Here is a 15,000-nt window from a genome sequence, read left to right on the forward strand (position 1 = left end):
ATATATACATATACATTTCTAAATTTGTCATTTTCTATATCGACTTTTCGTAATATAAAGTTTTATTATGTCTTTTTAGTAATCCGTCAATGAATATGACAAAGTTATAAACCAATTTCAAACTTGTTCAAATATCATAAAAGAATACATTGTTAATTTCAAGTCTTTTTTTATTGTTTTATGAGTTTTAACAAATATAAGCTTGTTTAGTAATACCATCGTATATATATATATATATATATATATATATATATATATATATATATATATATATATATATATATATATACATACATTGTGCATTAAGCTACAAATGTCCTTTAATATCCAATTCGCTCTACCTCGGAAATGGCATATTTTCATACATGTTAACCGAAGGGGAATTTTTTTAAGTTGATTATAATTTCGTCCTCCCGTGGATTCGAACCAGCGGTTAGAGTGAGGAGAAATCAGGACTGCAGTGACGTTATCCACTCGGTCAACAATATATGTGTATGTGTGTGTGTGTGTACGTATGACACCCTCGTAGACAAACCAGAACAATGCCGATTCTTTTATGTTAAAATAAAAGTCTAAGGAAGATAGTATATCTGGTTACAAGACGGTAGGAGAAGGGAATAAAGACATTGATTGATAGGATTAAGATACAGGAAAGAATAAGTGAAACCTTTGGAGAAGAGATGGGAACATTGACCAAGGATCTCTTGCCATTCAGAGCAGAGGATCTGGGGCAGATTTAGAAAAAAGAATGGATAGTGTAGTACGCATGAGAAAAGTGAGTAAGGGATAGAGAACAAGAAATGAGTCACAGAGAATGGTTCTAGCAAGAAAGAGAGGCGAGGTGGATGCAGCAGATTGGAGAGAGACTTGGAGTATATCTATGAAGGCGACTGTTGAGCTAACTCTCCTTTATAGAAAGGAAGTGTGGATGTTGAATACCAGGGAAAGAAGGAGAGGAAGAGGACGAAGCTGTTGGAGCAAAAATGAGTAGCATATCTGACGTGAAAACTATTCAAAAGGTGAGAATTGTGGAGATAGGTAGAAGTGATGAAAGGAATTCATGAAGGGACTGTTGAGCTAACTCTCCTTTACAGGAATGAAGTATGGATATAAGTGAAAGTGATGGAAGGAGTTCATGAAGAGACTGTTGAGCTAACTCTCCTTTGGAGAAATGAAGTGTGGAGATAGGTGGAAGTGATGAAAGGAGTTCATGAAGGGACTGTTGAGCTAACTCTCCTTTGGAGAAATGAAGTGTGGAGATAGGTGGAAGTGATGAAAGGAGTTCATGAAGGGACTGTTGAGCTAACTCTCCTTTGGAGAAATGAAGTGTGGAGATAGGTGGAAGTGATGAAAGGAGTTCATGAAGGGACTGTTGAGCTAACTCTCCTTTGGAGAAATGAAGTGTGGAGATAGGTGGAAGTGATGAAAGGAGTTCATGAAGGGGAGGGATGTTGAGCTAAACTCTCCTTTGGAGAAATGAAGTGTGGAGATAGGTGGAAGTGATGAAAGGAGTTCATGAAGAGACTGTTGAGCTAACTCTCCTTTGGAGAAATGAAGTGTGGAGATAGGTGGAAGTGATGAAAGGAGTTCATGAAGGGACTGTTGAGCTAACTCTCCTTTGGAGAAATGAAGTGTGGAGATAGGTGGAAGTGATGAGAGGAGTCATGAAGAGACTGTTGAGCTAAACTCTCCTTTACAGGAATGAAGTGTGGAGATAGGTGGAAGTGATGAAAGGAGTTCATGAAGGGACTGTTGAGCTTACTCTCCTTTACAGGAATGAAGTGTGGAGATAGGTGGAAGTGATGAAAGGAGTTCATGAAGGAACTGTTGAGCTTACTCTCCTTTGGAGAAAAACTGAAGTGTGAGGATAGTGGAAGTGCTGAAAGGAGTTCATGAAGGGACTGTTGAGCTAACTCTCCTTTGGAGAAATGAAGTGTGGAGATAGGTGGAAGTGATGAAAGGAGTTCATGAAGGGACTGTTGAGCTAACTCTCCTTTGGAGAAATGAAGTGTGGAGATAGGTGGAAGTGATGAAAGGAGTTCATGAAGAGACTGTTGAGCTAACTCTCCTTTGGAGAAATGAAGTGTGGAGATAGGTGGAAGTGATGAAAGGAGTTCATGAAGAGACTGTTGAGCTAACTCTCCTTTGGAGAAATGAAGTGTGGAGATAGGTGGAAGTGATGAAAGGAGTTCATGAAGAGACTGTTGAGCTAACTCTCCTTTGGAGAAATGAAGTGTGGAGATAGGTGGAAGTGATGAAAGGAGTTCATGAAGGAACTGTTGAGCTTACTCTCCTTTACAGGAATGAAGTGTGGAGATAGGTGGAAGTGATGAAAGGAGTTCATGAAGAGACTGTTGAGCTAACTCTCCTTTGGAGAAATGAAGTGTGGAGATAGGTGGAAGTGATGAGAGGAGTTCATGAAGAGACTGTGAGCTAACTCTCCTTTGGAGAAAACAATGAAGTGATGGAGATAGGTGGAATTAGTGATGAAAGGAGTTCATGAAGGAACTGTTGAGCTTACTCTCCTTTACAGGAATGAAGTGTGGAGATAGGTGGAAGTGATGAAAGGAGTTCATGAAGGGACTGTTGAGCTAACTCTCCTTTGGAGAAATGAAGTGTGGAGATAGGTGGAAGTGATGAAAGGAGTTCATGAAGGGACTGTTGAGCCTAACTCTCCTTTGGAGAAATGAAGTGTGGAGATAGGTGGAAGTGGATGAAAGGGAGTTCATGAAGAGACTGTTGAGCTTACTCTCCTTTGGAGAAATGAAGTGTGGAGATAGGTGGAAGTGAAAGGCTGAATCAAGTGTGTTTTGAGCTACAGAGTGCTGGATATTTTGGCTGAAGGAGGTACTGGAAAGAGTTCGTGCAAGGACACAAATGAATGGTGCAGTCTGTGTAGGGGGGCGGGGAGGGGGGGAGGGGGTGGGACGTGGTGACTCAATGTTACCTCGCCTTCTCGTAGGTGTATTAAACACTAGGATGGCCGAGGTGTCGTTTTCGACACCTTCAAATTTTTAACTAATTAGTATGGAATAACTGATTTTGGCTCAATGCTGAGTGTATAGACAATTATTAAATTTTAAAAAGATGCTTAACAGACCTAATTTTTAAAAAATATCAGTGGAATAGCTGATATTTGAGGTTTTACCTTAAATGGCCAAGGTGTCGTTTTTGACACCTAGGCTATTTATATGGTAAATTCATTTAAAAAAAAATCTCACAAGCAATAATATTTTGTGTTTGTGTCCCCTATCTATATATCTATCTATTTATACACACACACACACACACACACACACATAATCTATATAATGACTTTCTTTCAGTATGAGGTATACTATATATTTGTGAATTTCTTTTCAGACTTGTTATTCCTGACTTGAATATCCTAGAGAATTCTGTGTTTCGTGATCCTTGGCAAAGGAAACAGTTACTAAGCACTCATCATTCATATTAGCTTAGTGGTAGTCATACTGAATATATTAGAGATGGCTGCTTCACGGTGTAAGGGATATAAAGATTTCTATACTGTAGAAGAAGCATTGAATATTATCTTCCAATCAGAAGATGAAGTTTCAAGTGATGGTAGTGATGGTAGTGAAAAATGAGTTTTTACCACAAAAGAAGTTTCTTCAAGCTCATCAGATTCTGATGACTATCAGATAGTGAAGACGAATCCACTAGACAAGCAAGTACCTCATCAGATATACAAGCAAGCACTTCTACAGATAGAAATACCATCATTACACGGCATGGGTGATTGCCTGGGAACCTTTATCATCATCTCGGAAAGGAAGATTATAGCCAAAGTCAGGTATTCAAAGCTACTTCTGGTATTCAAAAACTGTGAAAAATGTAGCTGCAGAATCCCCATATTCTGCTTGGAGATCTTCATTGATGAAACTATGCTACGGACAAAATTCATAAATGGACAATCAGTGAAGGAAAAAATCACGATGAAAGCTGGGTGTTATCCTTAGAAAAGTTTGAGGCCTACATTGCTTTTGACATATGCAAGGGGAGGTACGGAAAAGCTTCACAGTGCAAGATTTTTTGTGGAATAAAACCTATGGACAAAAATATTCGGAGAAACCATGTCTAGAGTGATTACAAGAAAATACATAGATTCATTAGGTTTGACAACAGAAGCACAAGGTCAGAGAGGATCAAAAGTGACAAATTTACCCACATTAGAGACATTTTTGACCTATTTGTTGAAAATTGCATGAGCTGCCTATATACCAACATATAGTTTGACAATTGACGAACAGCTATTGCCCATGAAAAACAGGGTGCCCATTCATTGTATTTATGCCAAATAAACCTGATAAGTTTGGAATGAAATTTTGGGTCCTTACAGAGGTAGAAAACAAATACATTGTAAATGTGATCCCCTACTTAGGAGCCATAGAAAAGGAATCAAGGTTAGGGGTTCCCTTGGCGGAACATGTGCTCAGTCTTACTGAAGTTGTGAAGAACAAGGGCTATAATGTCAACAACAGACAACTTTTTTACATCTCTTGAATTAAGTTGCAAGGAAAACTGCGAGATAGAGCTACTTCAATTGTCGGTACTGTGAGAGGAAACAGCAAGCATCTGTCGAAAGAAATGACTTTACAAGAAAAGGGGAAAAAGAAAAAGTATGAATCCAAATTCTATTTTCAAGATGAAAGTGAATGCATGTTTGTTAATTATCAATGCAAAGCTAATAAAAATGTGTGCCTCTTATCAACAATGCATAGTTCTCAACAATTTCGGAAGGTGAGAAGAAGAAACCAGCAGTCATTGATTTCTATAATGCTAATAAAGTAGGAGTGGACGTAGTCGACCAAATGCTCCGAAAGTACAGTACACGTTGTGCTACAAGACGTTGGCCCCTTGGAGTTTTGTAATATACTGGATATGGCAGTTATAAATGCATGGATTATATACAAACTAGCATCAGGGAGAACAATTAGTAGGAAGGAGTTCATTTTGGAGCTCATTGAAAGTCTTAGGCATGCTTATGTCAGAAGAGAAGCTTACCGAATCTTGCAGATGTGCCCTCCACAAGCTCATCATTACCTAAGAAACGTCGCAAGTGTCATGGTAGAAAATGTTCAAATGCTACGATTACTGTTTGCCAAGTATGCAAAAACCTACTTGTGGCAAATGTGCCAAAGGATTGAAACTAGGGTAGTGTTTGTAACATGTAAGATTGTGAATCTAAGATATTGATAAATAATTGGCCTACAGGATTGTAAAAAGAATGTTATAGCCTACTTCAAAATGATGTCAAATGTTATGTAATAACAATATTCTTTAATAAACTATGTATTGCAAACATATGAGTATTTCATAACCATATATGATTATTTTCATGCCAAATTTCAATAAAAATCATAAGGTGTCGAAAACGACACCGGCCATTTTATATATATCAAAGGAGCTGGCCATCCTAGTGTTAAACATCTAATGTTGTGTGGTAGCTTTCTGTACAGGGGCTCATGTATCATTCAAGCATAAATGAGACAAAGACAGCTATTATGTGTGTGTGTGTTTATTTTTTTTTTATTTTTTTTAGTAATCTCAATAAGAAATTAATCAACTGAGCCAACATTCGTAGCAGAAAAAATAATGCAAACCAGATTCCAATATCCTATCCAATCGTAATTCCATTTATAATTATATAACATCAATGCTTCAATTATTCATCCAAATCACATACAATCTAATTGAAACTTCAATGCATACAATTTTATTTGCTCAAAAAAAAAAAAAAAAAAAAAAAAAAAACAAAAAAAAAAAAAAAAAAAAAAAAAAGATGAATCAATACAGCCGACACTGCAAACAATCGTCCCGTACGAGAAATGGAGTAATATGAAAAGAAACGACAAAGAAATCCTTTGGACAATATGAGAGGATGATCGGTTGAGGAGGAGGAGGAGGAGGAGGTGGAGGAAGCAGAGGAGGAGGAGGAGGAGGAAGAGGAGGCGAGTGAGTGCAAGGGTACCCAACGTTGCTCGTCAGAGCAACGTGTCCTCGTCTCTTCTTCTGTCTCAGTGTTGTGCCAACTGTTGTAGCGTGAACGTCTCTCTCGTCCTCTCCCACTCTCTTCCCCTTCATCGCAAAGCGCTCTGTCGCTGCAAACTTCCCGCCCATTCTCCCCGCGTCTGTCGAATTCCTTCTGCTGCAGTGGTCTGTTGATCAGGAAGCTTATCTGTTCCTCGTCTGACTCTCTGCAATGGACGAGCGGCAGAAAGTCTGATGGAAAGCACGCGGGTTTTGATCAGCTTCGGGATGTGACATGAAAGAGAGAACTCTCACTTCTTCTGCGAAGCGTGAGTACAAGTTGTCATTTGTTTTTGTTTTTTTCCCAGCGTTATATTTTCGCGTTCGTTTCACTGCTTTTGGTTTCGGATATTTCACGGCTCTCTCTGCAACTGTCATCGATTTTCTCTTTTGATTTTTGTGTATGGACGAGATAAACTATATACTATATATATATCTATATATATATATATATATATATATATATATATATGATGAATGAACGCGTGCCTGAGGATATCATAAAATCCACGTAAGAATAGGTGATTGAAAACCGGGAACTTTGAACCAGTATTTACTTTCGTAGTTTATTCTAATTTTTTTGTGAAAATAGATAGAATATATTGGATTCTATGATATATTCAAATATGTGTAATGTATATATATATATATATATATATATATATATATATATATATATATATATATATATCTATGTCAATTCATTCGGCAAACTTTCCACAACCCACGACAGTAGTACTATCTCATGATTCTAATGCGCTATTATTATTATTATTATTATTATTATTATTATTATTATTATTATTATTATTATTATTATTATTATTATTATTATTATTATTATTACGTTTTTTGTCTAGGCGAGCTCAAGGCAACAAACTCAGACGAACACCACCAACGTGCGATGTAGGTCAAAGGGAGCTTAGCCGCTCCATGGAGGAAGGAGGCTGCTGACATTTCAGTATGCGAAGATATATAGTCTATAGTCTGGTGTATAGTGTAGGCCTGAGGCTCTGGCAGTATAATCGTGTATGGGTATCACTTCAGGCTGAGCTGGATAAGCCAAATGGGAGAAGGATATATCAGCAAAGTCCCCTGATGGATTCATGAAGATGGCCTCTCTCTCTCTCTCTCTCTCTCTCTCTCTCTCTCTCTCTCTCTCTCTCTCTCTCTCTCTTCTCTCTCTCTCTCTCTATATATATATATATATATATATATATATATATATATATATATATATATATATATATATATATGTATGTGTATATATATATATATATGCATATATATACATATAAATATATATATATATATATATATACATTATATATATATATATATATATATATATATACATAAATATATATATATATATGTATGTGTATATATATATATATGCATATATAACATATAAATATATATATATATATATATATATATAGAAATATATATATATATATTATATACTATATATATATATCTATATATATATATATATATATATATGACCCTCGATATAAAAACAAAATATTTATCATTTAACTGATGAAAAGGTATTCCCCATGAAGGATAAGATTCTTCTATTGCAATGTCTCTCCACTCTACCTATTCAGCAGTTTCTACCTTTTCTTTTAAATTATTCCATGCATTTTTTTTTAGCAAAAAAATTCATCTCGACATCTTAATCCAATTTTCCTTCCCTATCCAACACTCGCACAATACTTCCATAGCTGAGACATGGCTCAACAGTCCAGTTTCGCTATTCAAGCACTCTCCTCTCCGTAGAGTGGCAGTAACGTCAGTATAACTTATGCGGAGCACTGTAGGCGTTACTTAAGGTTCTTTGCAGCATCCCTCCAACCCCTAGCTGCAACCCCTTTCGTGCCTTTTACTGTAAATCCTGTCATATTCTCTTTCTTCCATCTTTCCACCCTCTCCTAATGATTGCTTCAGTGCAACTGCTTTGAGGTTTTCCTCCTGTTACACCTTTCAAACCTTTTACTGTTAATTTCCGTCTCTGTGCTGAATGACCTCATAGGTCCCAGTGCTTGGCCTTTGGCCTAAATTCGTTATTCGGTTCAATTCAACACTCTCCTATTCTACCGAACTTCTTCATGGACCTGGCTACATTTCTGGCTTAGCCTAATCAACGACTCGCCACGGCGTATAATACAGCCTTGTCGCAGACCCACTTTTACAACACAGAACCAGTCACTCACCCGTTTACATTATGCCAAAGCTCGCTTTGCTTTCATCGCAAAAATTGAATTATATTCAGCAGATCACGTTCCACACCAAACATCTTGGGCATCATAGATAATACCTCTTAACCCTAGAAAGACCATAAGCTGCTGCGCCTCAGTGGCGTGGTTGGTTTGGTGTTGGCGTGCCACCTGAGTTCGATTCTCAAGCATTCCATTGAGGGGAGTGAGAGATGTGTATTTCTGGTGATAGAAGTTCATCACTCTCGACGTGGTTCGGAAGTCACGTAGAAAGCCGTTGGTCCCGTTGCTGAATAGCCATACTGGTTCCATGCAACGCAGAAATACCATACAAACAAAACAAACACACCATAAGCTGCTTCTAGGTTTGTGTACGCCACGCAGAATTACAGTTTAGTTTTCTGAAAGAGAATTTCTGAGATGGCTATTTGTCCGTTTGCACGTTTTTCTGTCCGCCCTCAGATCTTAAGAACCGCTGTATCTAGAGGGCTGCAAATTGGTATATTGGTCATCCAACCTCCAATCGTCAAACATACCAAATTGCAGCCCTCTAGCCTCAGTAGTTTTTATTTTATTCAAGGTTAAAGTTAGCCATGATCGTGCGTCTGGCACCACTACAGCTGCCAACAACACAGGCCACCACCGGGCCATGGATGAGTTTCACGGGCAGCGGCTGAATTTCATACAGCAACGTAAGGTGTACAGAAAACTCGTCTGGGCCGAAGAAGGGCAAATGGTTACTTAGCAACGGGACCTACAGTTTATTGTGGAATCCGAACCACATTATATCGAGAAACTAATTTCTATCACCAGAAATAAATTCCTCTGGTTCCGCGTTGGCAGAGCCGAGAATCGAACTTCGGACCACCGGATTGGTAGGCGAGCGCGAAAACCACTCTTCCAACGAGGAACTAGAGACCTACTCCCATTAATTATAATATACTATATTATATATATTATATATATATATATATTATATATTATATTCTATATACACCAGATGTATAAACAAATATGCAAGACTTCAAGCAAGCAAAGGTGCAATGCTTTGTAACACATACAAAAGCATCAATGCAGAACTGCCCTTTACACATCATCGCCACAACCCCCGAATTTGGCAACGAATGAAAAGAAGGACCTGGAAGCCTGTCAATCAAAATTTGCGCAAATGAGGTGCAGCTAAATGCATTAACACTGGTGCAGCATTGCATTATGACCCTGCAGTTGGTTGCTGGCGTCCATTTAAATAAAAATAAATAAATAAATAAAAATGAAAAATTCAATGTGGAATTTCCATATTAAAAAATCTGACGTTTTTTTTCTCGTTGATTTTATATCAGTAGCTAAAAAAAAATTGAATAAAAAATAAAAATGAAAAATTCATTGTGGAATTTCCATATTTAAAAATCTGACGTTATTTTTTTTCTCGTTGATTTTATATCACTAGCTAAAAAAATAAAAAAAATTGGATAAAAAATAAAAATGAAAAATTCAATGTGGAATTTACTTATTTAATGATTTAAAGTTAATTTTTAGTTTTCTCATCGATTTCATATAACTAAATAAACAAGTACAAAATGTGCCTTTCTTCGGCGCAATCGAGTTTTCTGTACAGCGTATAATGCTGTATGCCCATGTTGAAAAACAAAATAAAAATAAAAATGAGAAATTCAGTGTGAAATTTCCTTATCTAAAAATTTGAAGTTGATTTTTATGTTTTCTCGTTGATTTTATAACACTAAATAAACAATTAAAAATGGTTTATATTGATTTTTGTAATTCGCAAATAAAATATATTTACTCCCGTATATTAGAAATAAAAATTTAATGGTTTAATTAACAGGTTTATATTGGCTCTTGTTAGTCGTATCTAGAATATATCGAACTGCATTCATCGTGCAATTCATTCATGACATATAAAGCTTCCATTAGCATTTAGAAATCTTGCGCAGAATGGCAGAATGGACAAGTTTATATTAACTCCTTTAAGTCTTAAAGCAGAAAATAAAGGCTCCTGAACAATAAATTAGTTAAAACTGGATTCTCTGAATATACCCCGTAGGAGGGTAGTGTCCCAGTGTACCTCACTGTGTGTACTGTAGGCATTTCTAAAGGGTCTTTACAGTGTCCCTTTCTTAGGTCCCTAGATGCAACCCGCTTTCATTCCTTTTACTGTACCTCCATTCATATTATCTTTCCTCTATTTGTTTCCACCTTCTCCTTACAATTTTTTCGTGGTGTAGTTGTTTTTGAGGTTTTCCTCCTGTTACACCTTTCAAACCTTTCATCTCCATTTCATTTCCAGCGCTGAATGACCTAATAGGTCGCAGTGCTTGGCCTTTGGCCTAAACTATATATTCCATCCCATTCCTCTGAATATTATATATCATCTAACAAAATGCTCCTGTGCCTTAGTGGCGTGATCGGTATGGTCTTGGCCTGCAACCTCGGTGGCGGCGAGTTCGATTCTCGAGCATTCCACTGTGGGGTGAGAGATGTGTATTTCTAATGACAGAAGTTCACTCTCGAAGTGGTTCGGAAGTCACGCAAAGGCGTTGGTCCCGTTGCTGAATAACCACTGGTTCCATGCAATGTAAAAACACCATACAAACAAACAAACAAACAAAAGGCTCCCATAGAAATGTCAAAATATAGAGAGTATGTTCTATATTTCAGAGACTGTGCTGCCTCTCTCTCTTCAGGTGGGTAATGAATGAGAAAAAGTTACCAAAAAGGCTGTGTTTATACCGAGAGATCCATCCACAGGTAGCCGTTTGACTAGGTCACCCCCGTTGATCATTTATCTTTAAATCTTCTTAAGCGTTGGCTGAAGGAAGATTTTATCTATGGTATCTGAATCCCAGGCGCGCTTTGAGATGTTCGGTACCTGTCTTCGTTCAATCAAGGCTGACTGTTATGACAGAACATTTTTACCATTCAATATATAGCACATATAGAGGTATATGCTAAATGGTCGCCTTTGTCTTTATCAGAGCTCCACGCTATATACTGAAATACGTTTCAGTTTGAGAGAGAATTCATTTACGAGCCCTGATTTTTCGGACAACGATTCCAGGCCGGACAGAACATTCGCAAAACGCCCTAATTGATTTACATTTAGCCTAATACGGTTAAATGTCATGCATTTTACGACTGTTTAAACCTGCTTTTATTTCCGGCCAGTCTCTCCGCCAATATACTTTTCAGTCTGTTTCTGCCACTCACTTTATTTGTAATATACTTATCATTCTGCATCCGAGTATATTTGTAATATACTTATCGTCCACGTTTCTGCTTGATTTATCACGGGAGTGCCTCTGTCTTTCTCATTCAAAATATAGTTATTCTGGATTTCTCGTTTTAACTAGTTTTTGGCATTCCGCACTGTAAAAATACTTTGTTACTGCCTCACTGTAAGTATACGTTGTCACTGCCTTACTGTAAATACACTTTGTTACTGCCTCACTGTAAATATGCTTTGTTACTGCCTCACTGTAAGTATACTTTCTCACTGCCTCACTGTAAATATACTTTGCCACTCTCAATGAAAATATACGCTCTGGATTTCGCATATTAATAAATTTCCGTCAAATTGTAAAGTTACTTTTCGGGGTATCTCATTATAGGAATAACTCTGGAGCCCTTTTAATTGTAAATACACTTTTCAGCCTTTTTCATTATAAAGAAGCTTTACCAGTTACCTTTTGATATTTATACTCAACCGCCTTCCTTTTTTAAAGAATATAATTTTCTAACCTTTCACCGTGAATCTACTTTTCCGCATAACCCGTCTATACCGCCTATCTATTCGTACCTTTCTATCCTATCTCAGCCTATCGCTCTGCATCTCCCTTTGTGAATGTGGCGCAGCCCCCCTCCCCCCACCCTCTGCCCCCCCCGCCCCGCCCCCTCCATTCATCCAAAAGCTGCTTTGACCCAAAAAGGGAGCTACTCTTTGAAGGCACCGACCGAGCAAGCAGACACTACTGGGGTTTGTTTATCTTACAAAAACTAAAAGAAAAAAATGAAAATACCTAGGAAAAAAATCTATCTTCTTCCCAGAGTCATTTCATAGACTTGATCTTTTGCCATATATATATATATATATATATATATATATATATATATATATATATATATATCCCTTTATATGCACAATTATTATTATCATTTGAAGCGCCTCAGTAGTGTGGTTGGTATGGTGTTGGCGTCTCACCTCGGTGGTCACGAGTTCGATTCTCGGCCATTCCATTGAGGAGTGAGAGATGTGTATTTGTGGTGATAGAAGTTCATCACTCTCGACGTGGTTCGGAAGTCACGTAAAGCCGTTGGTCCCGTTGCTGAATAACCACTGGTTCCATGCAACGTAAAAACACCATACAAACAAACAAACAAAACAAACAAATTATTATTATTATTAATTTCAGTAGATCAAATCTATTCATACGGAACAAGCATAACAAAGGGCCCACTGACTTCAAATTCAAAATTCCAGAGATTTCTGGTTTCAACCTCCCACCGCAGACCCCCACACTGCAACAGTAACTGATCATGATACAGAGCCGGTTATTTTCCACCGCCCTGGGGGGGAGACACGCAAGAACCAGCCACATCTAAAGTGGCATGCCACGACACTAAGCACTTTACCAGCGGACCAGCGCAAGTTAAGGAAAGGATTAACCTAATGGTTTTTAACTAGCCCAGGACACAAGGACACGCCAGTTTGAGCGAGGAAGACGGAGAGGCCGTCAGATCTAAGGAAAGTGAACTATAGCTGGTTCACTTAAGGTGGATTCTTGGATGAAGCCTATGATTGGCTGGTACCGGGAGGTAGTAGGCAGCTCCCAGCCAATCAGCGGCCGTCAAACGAACGTCTCGCAGGCATAGGGCTCGCCCAAGAATCTACCTTAAGTGAACCAGGTATAGGAAGAGAGTTCCAAAGCTTCGTAGTTGAGGCAAACGAAATTGGCACTGGGCCGTGCAATTTGAGGACGTACGAGTAAAGCATATTTGGGAAGGGGTGGCTTGTCGGGTATACAGAGGTCGACTGAGAGGATGACTTCAACAAAGTGTTCGATCAAACTTTGATACCCGTTTTTCAAACAGAGGCTGGAAACGAAAAATGAAAAAACCGTTAATATAATAATAATAATAATAATAATAATAATAATAATAGAAACGAAAAATGAAAAAAACGTTAATATAATAATAATAATAATAATAATAATAATAATAATAATAATAATACTAAGATGCTGGAAACAGACCTTTTTAGAAACACGTTTTATTGAAAATAATGGCAGAATTCTCATAACTGATTTTATATAAAATTCTCTCAATTCTTCATTAGAAGAATTGAGAGAATAAATTCTGCCAGTATTTTCAATAATAATAATAATAATAATAATAATAATAATAAGATGTAAAACAGAGGCTTAAGGCCAAAGCACATAAGATCCAACGGTACATGAACAGGAATAAGGGATACCAACAGAACAAACTATTCGGAACCAACCAGAAAAGACTATACAGCCAACTAAGAGGGGAAGACAACCACCAAGAAATTCCTGAAGCCGAACCAAGTAAGAGATTCTGGGAAAACATGTGGAGCAATCCTGTATCACACAACAAACATGCAACATGGCTTCAGGAAGTCAAGGAAGAACAAACAGGGAGAATAAAACAAAGATTCACAGAGATCACGACAGACACAGTCAGACACCAACTAAAGAAAATGCCAAACTGGAAAGCCCCAGGTCCCGATGAAGTCCATCGATAATGGCTCAAAAATTCAAGGCCCTACACCCACGAATAGCAGAACAACTCCAGCATTGTATCTCAAATCACCATGCACCCAAATGGATGACCACAGGAAGAACATCCTTAGTACAAAAAGACAAGAGTAAGGGAAATATAGCCAGTAACTACAGGCTTATCACCTGCCTACCAATAATGTGGAAGTTACTAACAGGTATCATCAGGCTATACAATTACCTAGAGGAGACAAACACCATCCCCCACCAACAGAAAGGCTGCAGAAGGAAGTGTAGGGGTACAAAAGACCAGCTCCTGATAGACAAAATGGTAATGAAGAACAGTAGGAGAAGGAAAACCAACCTAAGCATGGCATGGATAGACTATAAGAAAGCCTTCGACATGATACCACACACATGGCTAATAGAATGCCTGAAAATATATGGGGCAGAGGAAAACACCATCAGCTTCCTCAAAAATACAATGCGCAACTGGAATACAATACTTACAAGCTCTGGAATAAGACTAGCAGAGGTTAATATCAGGAGAGGGATCTTTCAGGGCGACTCACTGTCCCCACTACTCTTCGTAGTAGCCATGATTCCCATGACAAAAGTACTACAGAAGATGGATGCCAGGTACCAACTCAAGAAAAGAGGCAACAGAATCAACCATCTGATGTTCATGGACGACATCAAGCTGTATGGTAAGAGCATCAAGGAAATAGATACCCTAATCCAGACTGTAAGGATTGTATCTGGGGACATCAGGATGGAGTTTGGAATAGAAAAATGCGCCTTAGTCAACATACAAAAGGCAAAGTAACGAGAACTGAAGGGATAAAGCTACCAGATGGGAGCAACATCAAACACATAGATGATGAGACAGGATACAAATACCTGGGAATAATGGAAGGAGGGGATATAAAACACCAAGAGATGAAGGACACGATCAGGAAAGAATATATGCAGAG

At 37.9% G+C, this 15,000-nt stretch overlaps 1 protein-coding gene across 1 annotated transcript in view; it reads left to right on the forward strand.

Annotated features, from left to right (window-relative positions):
• Positions 1-6,031: 6,031 nt before the first annotated feature.
• LOC135205274 (carbohydrate sulfotransferase 1-like) overlaps positions 6,032-15,000 on the forward strand; it is a 176,882-nt gene continuing 167,913 nt past the window's right edge. Inside the window, 1 exon segment of the mRNA XM_064235652.1 lies at positions 6,032-6,320. The gene's annotated coding sequence lies outside the window, so the exon portion shown is untranslated.

Source organism: Macrobrachium nipponense, chromosome 24 (assembly GCF_015104395.2).
Source record: "Macrobrachium nipponense isolate FS-2020 chromosome 24, ASM1510439v2, whole genome shotgun sequence".
NCBI classification, from domain to species: domain Eukaryota; kingdom Metazoa; phylum Arthropoda; class Malacostraca; order Decapoda; family Palaemonidae; genus Macrobrachium; species Macrobrachium nipponense.